This window comes from Glycine soja, chromosome 2 (assembly GCF_004193775.1).
Source record: "Glycine soja cultivar W05 chromosome 2, ASM419377v2, whole genome shotgun sequence".
Classification (NCBI taxonomy): domain Eukaryota; kingdom Viridiplantae; phylum Streptophyta; class Magnoliopsida; order Fabales; family Fabaceae; genus Glycine; species Glycine soja.
The window spans coordinates 33,851,173-33,860,349 of record NC_041003.1 but is presented as its reverse complement, the minus strand read 5'-3'; positions in this window follow the sequence as shown (position 1 = coordinate 33,860,349).

Genomic DNA, 9,177 nt, shown 5'->3' with positions numbered 1-9,177 from the left:
ATGAATACTGGAAAGCAAGGATGGTGGCCTTCCTCAAATCACTGGATAGCAGAACCTGGAAAGCTGTCATCAAAGGCTGGGAACATCCCAAGATGCTGGACACAGAAGGAAAGCCCACAAATGAATTGAAGCCAGAAGAAGACTGGACAAAAGAAGAAGACGAATTGGCACTTGGAAACTCCAAAGCCTTGAATGCTCTATTCAATGGAGTTGACAAGAATATCTTCAGACTGATCAACACATGCACAGTGGCCAAGGATGCATGGGAGATCCTGAAAACCACTCATGAAGGAACCTCCAAAGTGAAGATGTCCAGATTGCAACTATTGGCTACAAAATTCGAAAATCTGAAGATGAAGGAGGAAGAGTGTATTCATGACTTCCACATGAACATTCTTGAAATTGCCAATGCTTGCACTGCCTTGGGAGAAAGGATGACAGATGAAAAGCTGGTGAGAAAGATCCTCAGATCTTTGCCGAAGAGATTTGACATGAAAGTCACTGCAATAGAGGAGGCTCAAGACATTTGCAACATGAGAGTAGATGAACTCATTGGTTCCCTTCAAACCTTTGAGCTAGGACTCTCGGATAGGACTGAAAAGAAGAGCAAGAACCTGGCGTTCGTGTCCAATGATGAAGGGGAAGAAGATGAGTATGACCTGGATACTGATGAAGGTCTGACTAACGCAGTTGTGCTCCTTGGAAAGCAGTTCAACAAAGTGCTGAACAGAATGGACAGGAGGCAGAAACCACATGTCCGGAACATCCCTTTCGACATCAGGAAAGGTAGTAAATACCAGAAAAGGTCAGATGAAAAGCCCAGTCACAGCAAAGGAATTCAATGCCATGGGTGTGAAGGCTATGGACACATCATAGCTGAATGTCCCACTCATCTCAAGAAGCAGAGGAAAGGACTTTCTGTATGTCGGTCTGATGATACAGAGAGTGAACAAGAAAGTGATTCTGACAGAGATGTGAATGCACTCACTGGGAGATTTGAATCTGCTGAAGATTCAAGTGATACAGATAGTGAAATCACTTTTGATGAGCTTGCTATATCCTATAGAGAACTATGCATCAAAAGTGAGAAGATTCTTCAGCAAGAAGCACAACTAAAGAAGGTCATTGCAAATCTGGAGGCTGAGAAGGAGACACATGAAGAGGAAATCTCTGAACTTAAAGGAGAAATTGGTTTTCTGAACTCTAAACTGGAAAACATGACAAAATCAATAAAGATGCTGAATAAAGGCTCAGATTTGCTTGATGAGGTGCTACAGCTTGGGAAGAATGATGGAAACCAGAGAGGACTTGGATTTAATCATAAATCTGCTGGCAGAATAACCATGACAGAATTTGTTCCTGCCAAAAACAGCACTGGAGCCACGATGTCACAACATCGGTCTCGACATCATGGAACGCAGCAGAAAAGGAGCAAAAGAAAGAAGTGGAGGTGTCACTACTGTGGCAAGTATGGTCACATAAAGCCCTTTTGCTATCATTTACATGGCCATCCACATCATGGAACTCAAAGTAGCAGCAGTGGAAGGAAGATGATGTGGGTTCCAAAACACAAGACTGTTAGTCTTGTTGTTCATACTTCACTTAGAGCATCAGCTAAGGAAGATTGGTACCTAGATAGCGGCTGTTCCAGACACATGACAGGAGTTAAAGAATTCCTGGTGAACATTGAACCTTGCTCCACTAGCTATGTGACATTTGGAGATGGCTCTAAAGGAAAGATCACTGGAATGGGAAAGCTAGCCCATGATGGACTTCCTAGTCTGGACAAAGTACTGCTGGTGAAGGGACTGACTGCAAACTTGATCAGCATCAGTCAGTTGTGTGATGAAGGATTCAATGTAAACTTCACAAAGTCAGAATGCTTGGTGACAAATGAGAAGAGTGAAGTTCTAATGAAGGGCAGCAGATCAAAGGACAACTGTTACCTATGGACACCTCAAGAAACCAGTTACTCCTCCACATGTCTATCCTCCAAAGAAGATGAAGTCAGAATATGGCATCAAAGATTTGGACATCTGCACTTAAGAGGCATGAAGAAAATCATTGACAAAGGTGCTGTTAGAGGCATTCCCAATCTGAAAATAGAAGAAGGCAGAATCTGTGGTGAATGTCAGATTGGAAAGCAAGTCAAGATGTCCCACCAGAAGCTTCAACATCAGACCACTTCCAGGGTGCTGGAACTACTTCACATGGACTTGATGGGGCCTATGCAAGTTGAAAGCCTTGGAGGAAAGAGGTATGCCTATGTTGTTGTGGATGATTTCTCCAGATTTACCTGGGTCAACTTTATCAGAGAGAAATCAGACACCTTTGAAGTATTCAAGGAGTTGAGTCTAAGACTTCAAAGAGAAAAAGACTGTGTCATCAAGAGAATCAGGAGTGACCATGGCAGAGAATTTGAAAACAGCAAGTTTACTGAATTCTGCACATCTGAGGGCATCACTCATGAGTTCTCTGCAGCCATTACACCACAACAGAATGGCATAGTTGAAAGGAAAAACAGGACTTTGCAAGAGGCTGCTAGGGTCATGCTTCATGCCAAAGAACTTCCCTATAATCTCTGGGCTGAAGCCATGAACACAGCATGCTACATCCACAACAGAGTCACACTTAGAAGAGGGACTCCAACCACACTGTATGAAATCTGGAAAGGGAGGAAGCCAACTGTCAAGCACTTCCACATCTTTGGAAGTCCATGTTACATTTTGGCAGATAGAGAGCAAAGGAGAAAGATGGATCCAAAGAGTGATGCAGGAATATTCTTGGGATACTCCACAAACAGCAGAGCATATAGAGTATTCAATTCCAGAACCAGAACTGTGATGGAATCCATCAATGTGGTTGTTGATGATCTAACTCCAGCAAGAAAGAAGGATGTCGAAGAAGATGTCAGAACATCGGGAGACAATGTAGCAGATACAGCTAACAGTGCAGAAAATGCAGAAAACTCTGATTCTGCTACAGATGATCCAAACATCAATCAACCTGACAAGAAACCCTCCATTAGAATCCAGAAGATGCACCCCAAGGAGCTGATTATAGGAGATCCAAGCAGAGGGGTCACTACAAGATCAAGGGAGATTGAGATTGTCTCCAATTCATGCTTTGTCTCCAAAATTGAGCCCAAGAATGTGAAAGAGGCACTGACTGATGAGTTCTGGATCAATGCTATGCAAGAAGAATTGGAGCAATTCAAAAGGAATGAAGTTTGGGAGCTAGTTCCTAGGCCCGAGGGAACTAATGTGATTGGCACCAAGTGGATCTTCAAGAACAAAACCAATGAAGAAGGTGTTATAACCAGAAACAAGGCCAGACTTGTTGCTCAAGGCTACACTCAGATTGAAGGTGTAGACTTTGATGAAACTTTCGCCCCTGTTGCTAGACTTGAGTCCATCAGACTGTTACTTGGCGTAGCTTGCATCCTCAAATTCAAGCTGTACCAGATGGATGTGAAGAGCGCGTTTCTGAATGGATACCTGAATGAAGAAGCCTATGTGGAGCAGCCAAAGGGATTTGTAGATCCAACTCATCCAGATCATGTATACAGGCTCAAGAAGGCTCTCTATGGATTGAAGCAAGCTCCAAGAGCTTGGTATGAAAGGCTAACAGAGTTCCTTACTCAGCAAGGGTATAGGAAGGGAGGAATTGACAAGACTCTCTTTGTCAAACAAGATGCTGAAAACTTGATGATAGCACAGATATATGTTGATGACATTGTGTTTGGAGGGATGTCGAATGAGATGCTTCGACATTTTGTCCAACAGATGCAATCTGAATTTGAGATGAGTCTTGTTGGAGAGCTGACTTATTTTCTGGGACTCCAAGTGAAGCAGATGGAAGACTCCATATTCCTCTCACAAAGCAAGTATGCAAAGAACATTGTCAAGAAGTTTGGAATGGGAAATGCCAGCCATAAAAGAACACCTGCACCTACTCACTTGAAGCTGTCAAAAGATGAAGCTGGCACCAGTGTTGATCAAAGCCTGTACAGAAGCATGATTGGGAGCTTACTATATTTAACAGCTAGCAGACCTGACATCACCTATGCAGTAGGTGTTTGTGCAAGATATCAAGCCAATCCCAAGATAAGTCACTTGAATCAAGTAAAGAGAATTCTGAAATATGTAAATGGCACCAGTGACTATGGGATTATGTACTGTCATTGTTCAGATTCAATGCTGGTTGGGTATTGTGATGCTGATTGGGCTGGAAGTGCAGATGACAGAAAAAGCACTTCTGGTGGATGCTTCTATCTGGGCAACAATCTTATTTCATGGTTCAGCAAGAAGCAGAACTGTGTGTCCCTATCTACTGCAGAAGCAGAGTATATTGCAGCAGGAAGCAGCTGTTCACAACTAGTTTGGATGAAGCAGATGCTCAAGGAGTACAATGTCGAACAAGATGTCATGACATTATACTGTGACAACATGAGTGCTATTAATATTTCTAAAAATCCTGTTCAACACAGCAGAACCAAGCACATTGACATTAGACATCACTATATTAGAGATCTTGTTGATGATAAAGTGATCACACTTAAGCATGTTGACACTGAGGAACAAATAGCAGATATTTTCACAAAGGCATTGGATGCAAATCAGTTTGAAAAACTGAGGGGCAAGCTGGGCATTTGTCTGCTAGAGGATTTATAGCAATTACTGTTATCTGAACGTGCTCAAACGTTAATAGCGCGTTCTCTACTGGGCCAAGACAAATTCGACCGTTGCTTCACACGTCCCTTTACATTCCTCATTCAAACTTATATTGTCGTGGTAATCCCGTCTTCAGCATTTCCCAACAGCTCTCAGAAATTCACGAAACCATTTCAAAAGCTCTGCTTCTCCATGGCTACCTCACCAAAAGATACTTCATCACCTGGTTCGCCTTCTGTACCATCATCTCCATCATCCACCAAAGCACCATCACACCAGGAACGACCTGAATTCACTATCCAACCCATACAAATGATTCCTGGTTCAGCCCCTGTTCCTGAGAAACTGGTTCCCAAACGACAACAGGGAGTGAAGATTTCTGAAAACCCTAGCCTTGCAACAAGTCCTAGGGAAGTAGACACAGAGATGGATAAGAAGATCCGCAGTATTGTGAGTAGCATTCTGAAAAATGCGTCTGTCCCTGATGCTGATGAAGATGTTCCAACATCCTCCACCCCGAATGTTTCTGTCCCTGATGCTGACAAAGATGTTCCAACATCTTCCACCCCAAATGCTGAAGTCCCCTCTTCTTCCAGCAAAGAGAGATCAACAGAGGAAGATGATCAAGCCACAGAGGAGACCCCTGCACCACGGGCACCAGAACCTACTCCAGGTGACCTCATTGACCTTGAAGAAGTAGAATCTGATGAGGAACCCATTGCCAACAGGTTGGCACCTGGCATTGCAGAAAGGTTACAAAGCAGAAAAGGGAAAACCCCCATTAAGAGGTCTGGACGAATCAAAACTATGGCACAGAAGAAGAGCACTCCAATCACTCCTACCACATCCAGACGGAGCAAAGTTGCAATCCCTTCCAAGAAGAGGAAAGAAATTTCCTCATCTGATTCTGATGATGATGTCGAACTAGATGTTCCCGACATCAAGAGGGCCAAGACATCAGGGAAAAAGGTGCCTGGAAATGTCCCTGATGCACCATTGGACAACATCTCATTCCACTCCATTGGCAATGTTGAAAGGTGGAAATTTGTATATCAACGCAGACTTGCTGTTGAAAGAGAACTGGGAAGAAATGCCTTGGATTGCAAGGAGATCATGGACCTCATCAAGGCTGCTGGACTGCTGAAAACTGTCACCAAGTTGGGAGATTGCTATGAAAGCTTAGTCAGGGAATTCATTGTCAACATTCCCTCTGACATAACAAACAGAAAGAGTGATGATTATCAGAAAGTGTTTGTCAGAGGAAAGTGTGTTAGATTCTCCCCTGCTGTAATCAACAAATACCTGGGCAGACCTACTGAAGGAGTGGTGGATATTGATGTTTCTGAGCATCAAATTGCCAAGGAAATCACTGCCAAACAAGTCCAGCATTGGCCAAAGAAAGGGAAGCTTTCTGTAGGGAAGCTGAGTGTGAAGTATGCAATTCTGCATAGGATTGGCTCTGCAAACTGGGTACCCACCAATCATACTTCCACTGTTGCCACAGGTTTGGGTAAATTTCTGTATGCTGTTGGAACCAAGTCCAAATTTAATTTTGGAAACTATATTTTTGATCAAACTGTTAAGCATTCAGAATCGTTTGCTGTCAAATTACCCATTGCCTTCCCAACTGTATTGTGTGGCATTATGTTGAGTCAACATCCAAATATTTTAAACAACATTGACTCTGTGATGAAGAGAGAATCTGCTCTGTCCCTGCATTACAAACTGTTTGAGGGGACACATGTCCCAGACATTGTCTCGACATCAGGGAAAGCTGCTGCTTCAGGTGTTGTGTCCAAGGATGCTTTGATTGCTGAACTCAAGGACACATGCAAGGTGCTGGAAGCAACCATCAAAGCCACCACAGAGAAGAAAATGGAGCTGGAACGCCTGATCAAAAGGCTCTCAGACAGTGGCATTGATGATGGAGAAGCAGCTGAGGAAGAAGAAGAAGCTGAGGAAGAAGAAGAAGCAGCTGAGCAAGAAGAAGAGGCAGCTGAGGAAGAGGAAGATGCAGCAGAGGATACAGAATCAGATGATGATGATTCTGAAGCCACCCCATGACCATCAGACCTTTATTTTTGCTTTTTACTCTTACTAGTTATAGGGGCATGTCCCTTTGAACAATTGATTGCTATTGGTCTGTAATATTTGCATGCATTCTACTTTTGTCAAATTCTGTCTAAAAAGGGGGAGTAATAGTATTAATAGTATTATGCATGATTTATGATTCTGAGTAGTAGGACTCTATGTATGCAATAGTAGTCATGATGTATGATTTTGAGTAGTAGGATACGGTGGTGTATGCATGATTCATGATTTTGAGGGGGAGTTGTATGATACGATGTATGCATGATTCATGATTTTGAGGGGGAGACTGCTGCTGCTGATGATGACTGATGTAAGCTACTGTAACTACGAGTAGCTGATAGAAGATGCTGCAGCTAGAGCATGGAGACAAAGGGAGAAGAAAGCTGATGTCACGAGAGATGTCTTGACATCCTGGAAAAGACTAGTAGCTGATAGAAGATGCTGCAGTGAACTGCTTCACAGCAGTAAGAGCATGGAGACAGGGGGAGCAGAAAGCTGATGTCACGTGAGATGTCTTGACATCCTGGAAACGACTTGCAACTTGCAGAATTTTGCTGTCGCCACTACAGATACCGCTGTGCTTGATTACTCTGATAATGAAAGTTGCTGATCCCACTTGCATAACTGCTCGTACCTGCTCAGGAAGTGTCTAAGTATGTTTTAGACAAAATTTGCCAAAGGGGGAGATTGTTAGTGCTTAGCTCTACTGAGTTTTAAAAGATTGGCTAAGATTTTGTTAAAACATAAGCACTTAGACAATGAAGGAAAGCTGGAGTTGCTGCACATGATGTCCAACGTTATGTCAAGGAATAAGATCGGGCTGCACAATGCACAAGGCAAGATAAAATGTCAAATGAAGAATTGAAGCTGCAGGATCCACGATGTCGGATACAATGTCCAGGACATCCTGCCCGAAAATACTGGAGTTGCTGCACAATGCACAAGGCAAGATAAAAGTCAAATGAAGAATTGAAGCTGCAGGATCCACGATGTCGGATACGATGTCCAGGACATCTTGCCCGAAAATACTGGACTCATAAATCTGTTATATCTTTAACAGATTATTGTGCAGTTAGCAACAGATTAGACGATCTATCTTTAGGAACGAATTAAAAGATAATTAAAGTTCGAATTACAAACTAGAAGAGTTCGTTCAGGGATTAAAGATTAAAGATAAAAACTAAAAGATCAAACTGTATCTTTTAGATCTTTAAGTGCAGATTTTTCAGGAGAATGATAGATCTCATCCAGCACAAGTTGTTGCAGCCCAGATACGCACACAGCTATATAAACATGAAGGCTGCACGAGTTTTCTACCAAGTCCGGGATTGAAGAGTTATTTTGTGAGTTTTGGGACTTGAGTGTTTTGTGAGCCACCTTGATGTCACCATAACATCAAGTGTTGGACCTGAGTGTGTAGAGTTGATCTCTATAGTGTGTGGAGTTGATCTCTATTGTTCAGAGAGTAATCTCTGGTGTGTATTGGATTTATTTGTAAACACGGGAGTGTGATTGAGAGGGAGTGAGAGGGGTTCTCATATCTAAGAGTGGCTCTTAGGTAGAGATTGCACGGGTAGTGGTTAGGTGAGAAGGTTGTAAACAGTGGCTGTTAGATCTTCGAACTAACACTATTTTAGTGGATTTCCTCCCTGGCTTGGTAGCCCCCAGATGTAGGTGAGGTTGCACCGAACTGGGTTAACAATTCTCTTGTGTTATTTACTTGATTAATCTGTTCATACAGTCAAATATAATCTGCATGTTCTGAAGCGTGATGTCGTGACATCCGGTACGACATCTGTCCCCAGTATCAGAATTTCAATAGACAAATGGATTGTTTGCTTCGATGGGGCATCTAACGCTTTGGGCCACGGAGTAGGGGCAGTCCTTGTATCCCCAGATGATCAGTGTATTCCTTTCACGGCTAGGCTAGGTTTTGATTGTACCAACAATATGGCCGAGTACGAAGCATGCACCCTCGGGGTTCAGGCGGCCATTGATTTTGATGTAAAACTACTCAAGGTGTATGGAGACTCAGCTTTGGTGATACGTCAGTTGAAAGGAGAATGGGAAACTAGGGATCCGAAGTTGATACCCTATCAAACTCACATCTTGAGGTTAGCCAAGTACTTTGACGACATTTCTTTCCACCACATACCTCGGGAAGAAAATCAAATGGCTGATGCATTAGCCACCCTGGCATCCATGTTTCAACTTGCCCCACACGGGGATCTTCCGTACATCGAATTCAAATCTCAGGGCAAGCCGGCATATTGTTATGCAATAGAGGAAGAGCGGGATGGGAAACCGTGGTATTTCGACATCAAACAATATGTCGAGAACAAAGAATACCCACCAGGGATTTCTGACAATGACAAAAGGACGTTGAGGAGATTGGCTACTGGTTTCTTTGTAA